Source organism: Nanorana parkeri, unplaced genomic scaffold (assembly GCF_000935625.1).
Source record: "Nanorana parkeri isolate BGI_ZX_2015 unplaced genomic scaffold, ASM93562v1 scaffold612, whole genome shotgun sequence".
In the NCBI taxonomy this organism is placed as follows: Eukaryota; Metazoa; Chordata; class Amphibia; order Anura; family Dicroglossidae; genus Nanorana; species Nanorana parkeri.
The window spans coordinates 136,601-152,258 of NW_017306880.1; the positions used below are offsets into that span (position 1 = coordinate 136,601).

Genomic DNA, 15,658 nt, shown 5'->3' on the forward strand with positions numbered 1-15,658 from the left:
GCCAGTGTAGAAGAGTGTGGGGAGTGCGTTGGGGGTCAGCGGTAAAGCCTGCATAGGGTGCTTTGAGGGTCAGCAGAGAAGAGCACATGGTGTGCATTGAGGGTTGACGGTGAAGAGTGTGTGGTGTACATTGAGGGTTGGGAAGCCTGCTTAGTATGTGTTGAGGGTCGGTGGAGAAACGCGTGGAATGTGCGTTGAGAGTCCACGGAGAAGTGTGCGGGGTGTTCGTCGAGGGTCCACGGAGAAGTGCTCTGAGTGCGTGTTTAGGGCAGGTGGGGAAGCACACAGGGGTATGTTGAGGGTTGGTGGAGAGGCGCTCAGAGTGCGTGTTGAGGGTAGGTGGGGTAGCACACACGGGTATGTTGAGGGTTGGTGGAGAAGCGCTCAGAGTGCGTGTTGAGGGCAGGTTGGGAAGCACACAGGGGTATGTTGAGGGTTAGTGGAGAAGCGAGTTCACCAGTTGCATCCTTCAATGACTAGAAGTTCTGTTCTCCACATATACAGATCTACTCAGTAAGAAGAAATGATCTTCCAGGTAGACTCCAACCAAACTAGAAATGGAAAAGGGAAGAGTCTTACCTGCTCGGAGCTTCTCTTTCCATTCATGTTCTTGCAGTGAACCAGAAGTCCTTAGTGCTATAACCACCATCCAGGAAGCCATTGCACAATGTGATAGGATATCCTTGAGCCTCCCATCAAATGCTACGGTCCATGGAGGTGCAGACGTAGCATCTTTATGGCCTGTGTCGACTTTGGTTTGCATTAGGGTGATTTCCTATATCTAATTCTCAAGTCCATGGGAATGCAAAACCTGCTTGAATCAGGAGGAGGTCAGCTGCAGGTCAGCTGCAGGTCAGCGGCACCAGTTAATGAATTTTGAATGACCTCAGATGCATCTCAAACTGATGCCAAGTAGAAGCCATCAACGCAAACCGTCTTTTGTTGTAGATTTTCCTTTACTTCCTGTCTGTCTATAACCATTGTCACTAGAACAGAAATTGAAGCAAAATCTCCCTAATTGAGCGCCGGATAGCTATAAAAACCCAACAGAAGTTTTAACTCTTCCACACTTTGTTCATAATGCAAAGATTTCAGCGTAGCTTTTAATTATTTAAAGTATATTGTTGTTTGTTTTTAGGCATACAAATCTGCACTGCTTGTTGATCAATAGATCCAGAAATATAGACATCAGGGATTATTTGTGGAAGTCGATCTTGGCCCTGCTGCCTCCTACTGGTCTGAACAGCTAGATAAGCTTTGCAGCAAAAAATGACAAGCTGCATTCACCCGCACGGATGAATTGAGCTGTCATTCCGGCACAGTGTGTACAAGCACAAGTAAAGATGTGGTAAAACAATAAGTAGTGTAAAAAAAATACATTCCTTCATTCATTCTATCAATCCAGCAGTTTTCTAGAAGAGGTAACACTGATCACCCTGTATAGAGCTAGAGAGTCTTGCCTGATGGCGTTTGGGTCATGTGACCTCTTTTAAGGGGGAGGCTTAGTGTTCAAATTGGCTAATACTGATTTAAGCAGAGATCATGTAACCAAATGCCTAGGCCTTGGTCACATGACCTCTATGGGTGTAAACTCAGGGCAGCATTTTTTCCCTTCTTAGCTTGCTTGTTGCTTACTCTTTGGTCTTGTTTAGGCAGGTGGCAAAATCGGGTGGTTGATCTGCGGCTTTACTGCTGTTAGAATTGCATCCAGGCACTGCAGGCATTATGCAGCATGTCACGTTTGGCAGGTGGCACTGCCTGTCAAGCCCAACCATAGAGATCTTTTTGCCCCTGCTGTGGCAACTTATTTCCTTTTACTTTTCAGCATTTGTCACTAAATCTCCCCAATGTGGCATCAGACAGCAACAAAAAAATGATAGAACTGTTAGGGCCCATTCACACCGCTGCGGTGCATTAATTGCATGGTACTGTGCATTACAATGCGGCAGGTGCGTTGTGTTGCTATTCATTTGAATGGCACCCCCACACACCTACCGGCCGCAATGTGCTCAACCGCAATTAATGTGCAGTACTGTGTGGTGCAGTGGAAAAAAGTAGTGCATGCACTACTTTTTTCCACTGCTTCACATGGTATTACGGTACTGCACATGGCACTGCGTGCCAGTTCATTGCGGCCAGGAGGTTCTTTGGGGTACCATTGAAATGAATGGCTACATATGGTAGCTATGTTGTGCGATAGTGTGCATCAATCGCACCGTACCATGCAATTAACGCACCGCAGTGGTGTGAACAGGACCTCAACCTTGCCCCACTCCTATCTAAACCTTGAAATATACTGTTTGTGACTAACGTTGTGCTTTCCCCTTGTGGTTGATAGATATATAAAAGAGGACAAGTGTTTTGATAATTAGTACTACAGATGAAGTTAGATGGAAGCTTGATGGGAATTTCAGTACAGAGAGGTTGATCTTGTGTCCAGGCAAACTAAAACCTGAGTTGACCTGCTCAGTGTGCTGACTTTATATCGTTCACTAGGATCACAAACGTGAATATTCTCGGGGTTATTAACAAAAGGGTGAAGAGTTTGGAGAAGACAGGAGAAGTGAAAAATCGAGGACAACATAGCTGAACTGGAAAGTGAACTGAATTGGGGATATTTCCCAGTTTACCTATGTTGTCCTAGATTGTTCACCTCTCTGGCCTTCTCCAAACTCTTCACCCTTTTGTGAATAATCCTGTCTGATTTTGTTGAATAAACGTGGTGCATTTTATTTCCATGTCTTGCTGGGTTTTATATCGTAATTTGCCGTCCCAAGCGAAGACATAAGCTAAGGAGTATATGGGTACATATACTGTATAAGGTAATATGGGAACACATCTTAAATGTATTATTGTTATTGTTCGTATTCTTTCTGGAATTAGTATTGTAAATCTAATAAAGAAATGTGCCCTTATGAATTCTTAAAATGGACCTTTACCCCCTTTTGCTAAAAATCACATCAGCATGTAGCTCTGCATGCCGATTAAAAATCATCTTACATTCATTAGTTAAACAAACATGTTTTTCATTTACTTACAAATAGAGTTCATCGGCTTCCTGGTCCAGTTCTGCCACAAATTATGTAATCATGCTCAATCATTGCATCCTGGGAAAGTTACATCAGCAGAGCATTGCTGGGAAATCTCATCTATAATCTCATGAGATCCCAAGGAAAGGCATTTTCCTTCCCTGAGATGATGTGCATTGTCACATGTCCTAGTCACATGTGCCAGAGTTGCTGGAAGTAAATGGAGATCTAGTAATCTGCTCTTGGTAAACATGGCCACTGTAAGAAGACCGGGGAAGAAAAGAGAAATAAGGCATGCAAAGAATACAAAGCCAGCAAGTATGTGTTTGGAGATTGTCATTACTAAACATTTCTAAAGGTGTGTTTGTTGTTATTTTAAAGATATGGGTAAAGGTCCGCTTTAAGCAGGTTATACACAATCAGAATTTTAAATGCACAAAACCACTTTCTGAACGTTTGTTCGACTTTCTAATCGTTCATGGGGGTCAAATTGATGATCAGTTTCTACCACAGTGACAAAAAAAGTCAAAGGAGCATGTTGGAATTTTTTTCTCAATCAAACTAAATTTTAACAGTGAATGTGGTTTTCACTCGGGGAAACTCCATCCATTCCACAATCAAATGTTAAATCAAAATGAAGATCAAACTAAGTTTGGAACGACATTCGTCATGTCTCTGATGGCATTATCGAACGTCTACCAGTGTATACCCCACTTTATCATCCCATTTTTCATATTTCCTTCTTCTGCATTTGTAGTAAGGTAAAAATTGCAGTACGGTCTTGCTTGACGTAATCTAAGCATGTACGACTAATTTGAGATTATCGAAATCATATTTAAAATATCCTTTCAGATTTTGTCCCTGACTTATTTAAAGGAGAACTATGGTGTAAGTGTTTTTCCCCATAGTTCTCCTAAGGGTCATGGGAGGACATAAACTGGTAGCGTCCTGTGACCCAAAGCTCAGTATTTTGCAAGCTGCAGCTCGCGATATACTGAGACCGCAGCAGCTGGGACGGATCCCGACAATGCTGTCGAGATCCACCCAGCTGCATGAGTGACAGCTGGCTCTGCCTATCTAGAGGCAGAGCCAGCTGTACCTGCCCCGTCCCCCATCCGTTCCGCCAGTCAGCACTGGGGGATCGTGGAGGGGGGGGATACCTGCAGGGAGCCGTGAGTGACAGTCACGGCTCTCTGCAGGGACATGATTGAGAGGTGAGCGAGCGGCGGTATGTGTTCTCTCACTTCCCGATCTATTGAGCTGATGTGTGACAGTTTCATTGTCACACGTCAGCTCGAACTATGAGGCTGAGTGAAAATCACTCCTTTTTAAATAGCTTCTACTTGACTGATTCACCATAACTTCTTGCACTAATCCTGTTGACAATACATTTAATTTGAGTTATTTGTAGTGTTAGTTCTGAGAAGACAGCATTTAAGTCGTAATTCACTGTTCTACAGAACAGAATACTGAATTACAACTCCGCAGCAATAATAACATCCATTACTTAGCTTTTTTTCTTTTTTTACTGCGTTATTTTGCCTTTGTCTGCAGACTGTATATACTATATATGTATATGACTTAAGAAGTTCGGCAGCCTTTGTTGGCCCCCAAGAACCCCTGAAGCCTGGTTCAGGCACTATTATCTCACTGCAACCACATTCCTTCAGTTATGAAGTGTCACCATGTCACTGCCACATTATTTCCTTCTATTCTGGTTAGGTGCTGCCCTCTTGCTGCCTCGCTGATGCTTTTTGTAAGATCTTAATACACAATTTTCTTGCACACACCTCAATCTTCTTTTCAGCACAGTGGTTACAGTCTATCTTGCCCTACTCCTTCATTATATGAATAACTATCTACTACAACAACACATGGTAAAGCACAAAAATATAGTGTCTAGCAGGAAATTCCTTTTCTCACATGTCTGATCTTTTTGTTACTAGTCTCAAATTAGCTTCCAGCGGTTATTCTATGTTTTGGAGATTTCTTGTTTGGAATTTCTCAGATTGTAAACGTATATGATTTACAATAACATTTGTTTTTGCATGAATGACTGTTTTATTGCCTTTAGGGTACAGATTAAAAGGAAGCATCACCAGAAATAGCCCATTTAGTAAAATACTGTAACTATGATGAGATTGTTGTGCAATGTGTTACTCAATGACACTATAAATAGTTGAGCAGCGGGGCTTGTGCGCAGTGGCTAATGCCAGACGTCTTTTAGTCGCGTTTCGCAACTCTGCAGCACATACGGGCAGCTTGCACATCCTGTCTTGGCAGACCCCACACCAGTCCAGGGGCATGGACGCCCCCACACTTTCTCCATGGGACTATGCCTCAACGTAGCTTACACTGTGACCCCATTTTTGTTAGCAATCTGTTGTGACTGCCTCCTCGAGATAGACTGGGGTTGCAGAATCCTGTTACAAAACAACTCCCTAAATTGTGCAATTAATCGAAGTATTCTGGGGTACTTTTATCCCCCCACCTACCACTCCTCTTTTCTTCACAACCCTGCCTTCCCACCGGATTGGAATCCCCTAGCCTAATACATCAATGGAGTTTGGTGGGTGTAGTTGGGTTCCGTATTACACTTGTAGACACCTCAGGTATGATACCGTTCCAGCACTTGCAAAGAAAATTTACAGAACTCTGAAATCTTCAGATACTTACAAATTAAGCATATATTACCTGTATGGTCCACACTTGTCCCAGCACAAAGACCCTTACCTTTTTTGAGGGTATATGTGTTGACTTCCAGCACGCTAGGAGGGTGATTTCTTTGCTATATGGTGTGTGACGGATTTAATCTATCTCAGCCTATGTAAAGCTATATGACTAAATGGTCTATGGACCTTGGGGTTACCCTGGAGCCTGAACAGTGGTTTCAGATTTGGTAGACTTTAAAATCCTCTTCTCAGAACACAATCGTGTTGGACACTAATAACAAAGTTTTGCTTTACTGGTATTATGTCTCCAGTAGGTTGGTGCACAAAATCCTGGGCAGGTCCTCTAATTGTTTCAGGGGGTGCCCTGAACTGGACACTAATTCATATATGGTGGTCCTGCCCAATAGCTAAAATCCTGTAACGGAGGTTTATGTATGGCTTTGCTAACTGCTGAGGGTGTCCCCAGCTTTGAATCCAGGTACTCAACTTAAAACTGGAGGAGCTCTCTAAACACCAGTTTATCTGAATGACCCTTGACACCTAGCAAATAGACCATTGTGAACGCTCGGCTTTCCCCTTCTTTGCCCTTTACTGAAGTTGAGTCTCAAATGCACTAGGTATTCTCTAACAAAAAACTTTCTGCTAAGCTATTGGGCACCATGTCACGCGCTGCTTATCTCCTGATTTTGATTGTCGATTACTCAACATCTAACGTTTATTGGCTATTTTAAGTCACTGGCTGGTCAGCTGCCCCATACCCCCAGAATGCCTTTTTTTTCCTGTTAGGAGCATGTCTGGTGATCCTATGCCTGAAGTAAAGCTCCCAGCTTCTTCTGGTAGTTGCTTGTTGTCACTGCACCTGTGGGCTGTGTTGTGTGCTAATTAATCCTGTCTTGCTTTTTGTCTTGCTGGCTGCAACACTAGTCTAATCCGCTGTGGTCTAATGAATCTGTTCACATATCTCCAGCTCTGGAATTTGCCTTGTTGCCGGTGGCGCCCTATTTGAGCATCATCAGCTGGTTTCTCAGTGCTTGGACTGGGAGGTTAGTGTATGGAACTTGACATTTCCCTTCCCCACTCTTTCTTTTCCCCTTTCTTTATCCCTTTTTTTTCTTTATTCTCCTCATTTCTTGTTAATTTCTTAGCGCTCTTTTTCCTTCTTCCTTTTCTACTTGACCTTTTTTGAGGGTTCCTTTCTCAGATGTCCTCCTTTGGAGCCATACTGCCAGTGTGAAATATAGTTTGCATTTGGCTCTTATTTTGCTGGTGTGCACCATTTTATTATATGTATGGCATTTGCATACACATTGTTCTCCTCGACCTTGTTATTGCACTTTTCTGTTTCTTCAAAGTTTTTGTTATTTATATTTTGCGAAAACTATTAAAATATTGAACAACAAAAATAGTTTAGCAGCAATGTATCACTGGAATATAATTTGACTTGTTACAGTCTATGAATGTTATTCATGAAAACTCTCATTTTAGTAGGACAGCAATCAAGGTACGTGGTGGTCATTAAGTTTTGTACAAAGGTTTGAAACTTATAGTCTGAGCCTCACACGTTGCCTGGCCAAAACATTTGTTTTGTATGTTATGGATAGAGTTGGGAATCGCTAGAGCTTCTCTTAGGTATTTATTGCTATGCTTCAACAGTCCATACTGCCCTGACTCGTTTCTCACCAATGTTGTTATGAACAGGCTGCTCGGCTTATGGTGGCACTGTGTGTAACTGATTTATTGTAGAGACTAGCCAGTACACCCCAGACTTAAGTTCAGTATTCTAAAGATTCCAAACAAGACCAATGTTTCAGGAACACGGGGTTCTCCTTCCTTAAGGTGTCAAACAGCAGCACTTTTCTCAAAGAATGGAGCCAATCAGCTGCAGTCAATTTTCAGGTATTCTGACAGTTGTGGGCACCAGCTGTCAGAATACAATAGCCAGTGGTGGTCAGCTGTGGTGGTGAAAGTAGTGGGGGTTCAGGCATGGTAGTGACAGAGTAGGGGGGGGGGGGTTGCAGTTGTGGTGATGACTGATAAGTGGTGCCTCCACTGAGGAGCTGTCAGCTGTAGCGTGAGTGTGGTGTGAGTTGATAGGGTCAGGAATTAGAAGGCGACATCTCATTGCAATACAGACTCATCTGCTGCATGGACTGCTCTGGATTTGTTTTATGCTTGGTATGGCTGTTGTGGATTACGCTGGTCTACTTTTAAATGTTAATGCTACCATGCATGTGTTTATACTTCAAACATGCATGGCAGCAACACAATGTTAAAAGCTCTACATTACCCCTAGTGCCTTGTATTAGGTGACCATGCTGCTGGTTTCCTCTAACTTGCAACAATCTCCACAAAGGTAATCACCTATTGGCACAGGAAATTTCCAGTCACTAATAACTTCTTTACAGCTTATACATTTCGCATGATCCATTGACAAAATGGTAATAGGTTATTACTGCCGGGGGACTTCCTTTGTCGGAAACTGGTATGTGCAGGGATCACTGCAGGGTAGAGGAGTTGAGCAGTACTAAGTGCCAGCGAATGCTCAGTAGAACCCCTAAGACTTACAGTGGACTGAAGACTAACCTCCTGCCACCCTAAGATGATGGTGCTGAAATCTTCTTCTGATTTAGTGTAGGTGTAGGTGTGTCTTTCCCAAATCATATCCTGGTGCATGCTGATGGTTTCAGATCACAGACGATTCTTCATGTATTTTTGGCAAGGTGACAGTATATGAAGCCAAATGTTTTTTTTGACAGACAGAGGACTCAACCATTCGCTACTCTATTAAAAACTAAAAAAATGTTTTGGCTTTATACAGTATTCTATATAAGAAATAACTTGCTTATAAAAGCGGTTTTCATCATTGCCTACTTGTAGGTCTAATTTTGCTAAACGTAATTTTTTAAAAGCTGTCCAATCTCCTAATGTGACACAACACCACATCTTGTTGCCTACAAAACAGGGAATGGTCAGCTTTTTGTTTTCAGGATTTTATTTTCATTGGCTCCTTACATGTTTTAAGAAATCTAGGCTTACAGTCATGAGTACATGCTAGTGAAAATATAGATGGCTTTGAAGAGGCTGAGTAACTGAAGGAGCTGTTCTCATTAAAATGCTGAAGTCTCACTATCGCAGACAGTCCAGGACCATAGAGAGGGAAGGTGCCAGCAGAAAAGCATATTGCTTAGGCTGTATGCAGCCACACATAGAACACCAATTCCCATCTTCACAAAAGCACTTCACTTAATGTATCCATTAGGGAAATCCCTCACTGCCTCTATTAACCTTCATGGGAAGAGGAACCTTTCTAGATAAACCTCCCATTTTATACCTGCGCTGAATGACAATTTTCTCTTCACTCAGCATATAGATCCACACAATTGTTCTGCCTCAACATCCAGCTGATTCCGTGTTTAAAATAATTATGTACTATGTTATATGTAATGTGTCTTCTACAAATGTTTTGCCCCATATATTTTGAGTAGAACGATGTCTACCTTGCGTAAAGTATATTTCCACTTTTGCAGCCCAATTGGGATAATACCTGTTTTATATGTGTAATATGTTTCCATTCACATTGCATAACATAAAAAAATTAAAACTCGCTGTTTACTTTTCTTTTAAATGCTTTTTATGTGCTTACAAATCCTACCTAGCATCCCCTATATGTAATGTTGAGGGGGCTGTGGGAAGTTATGTTTACTCCAATTAACTGTGTCTGCATTGTGCTGGCAGGTTTTATTATCCTTATAAATATAAAACACATAAGTGATCAGCGCCAGTAAATACATGCAAATAAGAGCTACTCGGCACTCAGGATAAACAAAAAATATCTAAAACATGTATAACAATCATGTGCCAAACTTAGCTCGGCACATGATTATTATACAGGTTTTATTATCCGTTGTAAAATAGATTTGAACTATGTTCATCCTAAAAAAGGGTTAAAGACTTAGAAGCATTGTGTGTTTAATGAGAGGAAGCTCAGTCTGTCCCTCAGTTTGTCCCTTTGTTTTTATTTTCAAACTGCCCAGAGTAGCCTGCAGATCTGAGCAAAGGCCTTTACCAATGCAATACCTAAAAAAAAAAAAAGTGTTTTTTTTGTTAAATTTATTTCTCTGTTAGGTTTGCTGTGTGAATGGGAATATATAGTGGAGTTTTCTCAAACTTCACTGCAAAAGTGAAAATGCCCTTTAAGTATTTGTGTGGAAAAATAATCTTTGCCAGAACAAATCAACTCCCCCTTTGCACAATCTGTGCCAAAGGGGAAGAAAAAATAATTTACACATTAGAGGCATTAAAAAAATTCACAAATCTACAGTATATGTAAAAGGTAATGTATTTTCCTAGGCACAGCGGCGATCCTGTAAGTATTCCCTGTGAGGGGTAACCTGTTAGATGTTAGGGGTGACACATGCAATAAAGCTGTATGAGGAAAAAAAGGCATTGCTTCATTTTCTAGAAAGGAATAATTAAAAAAGTAAAAGTCTGTCAGTAATTTTGGTCTCTACATTTGTAAACTTTATGTACTAAAATTTACATTTTGTCCAACAAATTAATCATTGAGAGTCACATTCAGCTGTACCATAGGTGTAATGACTAACAACTAGAATGCATATATAGCCCTAAGCCTAAAATTCATATTGCCTTATATAGGGAAAGCAGTAACATTTTGTAAATGGGTGCTAGTTCCATAATTTATTATTGTAGGACCATGAAACCGTTCATATTGTTTAGGATGGTTAGACCTTTGCAGAATGGTAACTGCTTTTTTAGTGACTAGATTTACTTGCATGGGATCACTAAAGCTATACTTGGACCAAGACCAGCTAGTGAAACCACAAATAGTTGTAATGACTCAAAAGAGTGGTTATGTGAGCATTCTGGCAAGCAGGAGTACTGTAGCAGTTGTTCTGTGGTTAAAGCCATTGGACATATGTACACAGATCATGTCTTCTGCTCTCAAGCCAGACACCAGATGAGTAAGTAGGTAGACAACATTGCTGCTGCAAAAAACCCAATTGTTAAAATTGTCAGACTGGCTCTATTTGATTTGATGAAACTATAACTAGTGCCAATCTGAAGTATCATGCATTTGAAATCTCCACGCACATTGCCTTCAAATAACCTTAAACTCGCCATACATCTTGGACCGTGGTAAAAATGAACCTTTAGTGACATCAATTTTAACATGCTACCACTACCACATGCCTATCCACTCGTTGTACACACATGACAGCTTAGCTAATGTGTCCTTAGGAGCCCAAATATTGGTAATGCTGTGCTATGCAAATTCAGTCAGCCTTAATGATAATGAACCTGCATCCTAATGCACTACACTATTGGCCCTTTACTCTGGTGGGCAGCTTCACGGGCCAGAAGTGTAGGGTTAGGAAAAATAGAATTCTACCAAGTGGCATGTAAACGCACCATATTGTGCTGTAACCAATTTACTGTTCACTCTTCTTGGTCTCCTTGTTCCATAACAGCCCCTTTTATGGGTGAGCAGGAAGTTTCTATACTGAGTGTTCCTGTACATTCATACATTGTGGATATAGTGTAAGTTACTTTGTCCACAATCATGAATGAACAGGGAGTGGTGTAGATCACTTCCCATTCATATCTGGGACATAGTGAGCACACTATGGCCTAAATATTTAAAAAAACACTCACCAATCAGCTGATCTGTGAGTGTTTGCACACCGCTTTCCATCCTGAATGGGCTGTCAGGAGGCGGGGCGGGCGGTGGGGGAGGAGAGCTCCCTCTCCGGTGTCAATCACAGCGCTCTCCTCCATTCTCCATTCTGACACAGGAGATGGAGCTGGGAGGAGGACACAGCGTCCTGTAAGATAACAGCTGTCACTGCCGGGCACCACTCTCCATCCTGTGACAGGAGGCGGAGCTGGGAGGAGAGCGCTGCCTCCTGTAAGATGACAGCTGTCACCACCCGCAACGCTCGGCATCCTGACTGCTGCCACCACCGCTCGGCCTCCTGAGAGCTTCCCTCCTCTCTGCTGGGCATGGGCAGCAGCATCAGGAGGCATACAGACCAGCACCCAGCGGGGAGAAAAGAAGCTAGGGATACAGTGAATTTTTGGCCATCATGGTTTGTTTTCATCCAGCTTTCTGGATTTTTTTTCATATATCCCTCATCAACGCTAAACAGTGTGGATGGAGGAATCTCTCGCTGCAGCTATTGCAATTCAACAGTCATCCCTGCTGGCTGTCAAAATACTTGAACAATACCTTCATCTGATTGTGAGTAGGCGTAATTTTCCTGGCTGCTTTAATTTTTCAGTTGGAAGATGTTTGTTTGGAGAAGGCAGACATGGTCACCTATTGAGCGAATTTTGGCTGGTTCACCAACTTCAGTAATTTGGCCAGTTCACCAACTTCAGTAATTGAAAACTATCGGCTTGTCCTAGGGATGCTGCCTATTACATGAAAGACTAATAGGGTGGCTTGTGAGGGTTGTGCCACACTTGACATATTAGAAAAGTAGGGAATTTGCTTATAACTTCCAATGCAATATCTCTGCAGGTGCTGATCATTTTTCACTGTAGGTAATTTCATTTTTTTTGGTCATCGTATCTCCGTGCAAGGTTGAGAATATTGGTTAAGCGTGAAGTTTGCAAGTTGCAGGTCTTGATAAGAAAAAAAACATATTGCAATATGCTTCTCTGTTCTTTGCTTAGTAGGGCAGAACATGTTCGGTTACAAGTGATTTCTTTATTGGTGATATTTGTCGATTGTCAATGATGCTTGTTGCATACAACAACCAAAACCAACACTTTTTCATGTTGTGGGGAATATTAGTGTGACAGGTGCTCTTAAATATCTTTTATCCTTGACAGTAGTTAAGTGACAGTGTTGACGGGTGACATGGGTGTAATTTCTTAGCACTCTGTGCCTTCAGCATATATTGATGAGAAATCAGATAGTTATATTTAAAGATAAAAGCATTCCCGTGTAATACTCACATTAGTGCTGTAGAGCTTCTCCCTGTTAAGCTTAGCTGTAGTTTACTGCATTGCAGAAATTGCTACCATCTAGCAGCTGCCAGCAAATAAATCTGCCAACATATTAAATTACTGGATGAGACTAAAGAGGAGATTCCAGGAGGACACGAATGACACTGGCAGGTAAAGAGAGAAGTCTGGTAGCCCTACTAAAAATTAAACGTAAAGGAATGAGTGAGTCAGGACATGATAAATCATAAGGTTTTTCTGTTTGTGCAGACTTATCTACAGCCAGAAATACACATGACCTGTCATGCAGTCTAGCAAATAGTATAGGGTTTCCAGTAGAGATAAGCAAATTGATGATTGACTTTGGCAAATTGAGTGATCTTTTTTGGCAAAACATAAACATTCAATTCCCTGGAATTTGTAAATACAGATTTGGCCAGTCTGAAAAGAATAATTCAGTTCAGGAAACCAAGCAATGAGAATTATTTGCCAAGTGTACAGCTCACCTAGTTCATAAATCGATTGGCATGTATAGGATAGAAGGCTCTTAAAGGAGAACTATGGGGTTAGGGCTTTTCCCCATAGTTCTCCTTAGGGTAACAGGAGGACACAAACTAGCGTCCTCCCGTCACCCTAAGCTCAGTATACCGCGAGCAACAGCTCGTGGTATACTGAGACGCCGCAGTATACCGTGAGCTACAGCTCGCGGTTTACTGAAACGCCGCAGCGGATCTTGACAATTATGTCTGGATCCGCCCAGCTGCGTGAGTGACAGCTGGCTCTGCCTATCTAGAGGCAGAGCCAGCTGTACCTGCCCCCTCCCCCGTCCGTTCCGCCAGTCAGCGCTGGAGGATTGGAGGGGGGAATCCAGCCCCTCCCCTGTCACGGCAGAGAGCCGTGACAGGATCGAGAAGTGAGCGAACGCCGGTAAGTGTTCGCTCACCTCCCGATCTACTGAGCCAACCTGTGACAGTTTAATTGTCGCAGGTCGGCTAGAACTATGAGGTGAGTGAAAAGCACTCACCTCATAGTTCTCCTTTAACAACTTTGCTGGTTGACATGTAAATTTCAACATCTTAAAAACTATTTTCAATACGTGCGCTGTCCCTTTTATAGTTCTTTATTAAAACACATTTTGAAAGATAATGCTACTGCGTTTTAACCACTTCACTACCAGAGCCATGTTTCATTTTTTGCACACGTGTTAAAATACGCGTTTTAGGTCCAGAAGATTAGTTAAAACCGCCTAGATATATTATCTATATATATATATTTTCTGAAATCAGAGACCATGGAGAATAAACTGTTGGTGGTTGCAGCTTTTTATGTCTCGCGATATTAGTGTAACTGTTTATCACATCCAAATTTTCAGTAAATTTTTTTTTGTAAAATAGAAAACATGAGGCTAGGCCGATAAATGGATACCAACATGTCTAGCCTTAAAATTGCGTACATCCATTAAATGACAACTAACTTTGGTATGCACTTTGTTTATTATAGGTGACACTTTAAAAGGCTTTACATGCCATCAGTTTGGAGTTTACTATGAATAATAACCCTAGAATAATTGCTTTTACTCTGGCATGCGTGGCGATACCTAACATGTGGCTGTTTTCGTACATAGGCGTACCATTACATATGTAGGGGGTGCTTTGAAAAAAAAAAGGTTTCGTTTTTATTTTTTATTTTGTGTTGGCTTGTCTTTTTTTAAAAAAAACTTTTTTTTCCCCCAATTAACTTTATTGCTGTTATATAGGGGTTGATAGTCCCCTATGTGATACCATAGTTGAAATGACAGGTCCTCTTTAAGGAATGATCAGGGGTCTATTAGACCCCTTAATGTCACCTATGGACCCCACTGATGCTGATCCTTCCTTCCTTCTAATAGCCATTAGTCGGCTTGTAAAATGTATACGCATTTCCAGCTGCTATAGCAGCCAAGAGTGTGTTTTAAAAGCCCTTGCTACCAGCCACTGTTTATAAATGGTCCTGGTAGACAAGTGGTTAAGGGCTAATGTTACGTTAAACATATTGAAGGGCCGGGATCTGTAAAAAGAATTAAGGATGGATTGGCATGCCCCATATTGGCAGCAGCAAGGGTGATAATTCCAAGATACTGGAGATCATCCAATATCCCCCAGATCTGGGAATGGGTAGTGGAATTGAATCATACAATGCGTATTGAAGCACTGACTGCCTGTTTACAAGATACAGTAGATATCTAATGTTTGTGGAAAAATGGAAACCTTGGATGGCCTTCCTAGGCTCAGCAGAGATTCAAGAATATCTATGAGGATTATATAGTTCTAATTTATTTCCCCATCTTTCTTTTTAAAAATTTTGAAGAGAAGGGCTAATGGAACAAAGTTACGTATAAATAATCTATATAAGATCTTGCTGTTGGATTTAGATCAGTGGTTCTCAACCTGTGTAACCTCGGGACCCACATTTTTCCTTGGTCATTAAGTTGTGACCCAAAAATGATTCATTTCTGAAGATGTTTTATATCATGTGTTAAATGTGCAAACTGTTTTTGTAAATTAAACGAAAATAGATTCTTTAAAAAAAAAAACACACATATTGAAGGGAATTTATCAAAACTATAGCAGTCAAAATCTGGAGCAGCTGTGCATGGCAACCAATCAGCTTCTCTGTCTCATTTTCAAATCTTAACTGAACTGATGAGAGAAGCTGATTGGTTGCCATGCACAGCTGCTTCATATTTTGTCTGCTCCAGTTTTGATAAACTCTCACACTTTGTTAAAAGTGTTTTGGTAACTTGCCTTGCATTGGGGTTCCTCTCTTTATTCTGGCCTGGACAAATACCAAACATTGACATATTCAAGAAATAAATCACAGCTGGGGCCTAGCTTTGAAGTCTTTGTATTCCTGGTTTATTAAAATTACCTGCTTAGTTTTGATTGGCATAGCTAACTCCTAAATTTGTTATCCAGCTATAAAAGGGCGTTTCTTTGAGAAACATATTTT

General features: G+C 41.4%; 1 protein-coding gene across 4 annotated transcripts in view; it reads left to right on the top strand.

Moving 5' to 3' along the window:
* Window positions 1-15,658, top strand: part of MICU1 (mitochondrial calcium uptake 1) — a 175,228-nt gene that overhangs the window by 2,033 nt on the left and 157,537 nt on the right. The gene's annotated exons all lie outside the window — the stretch shown is intronic.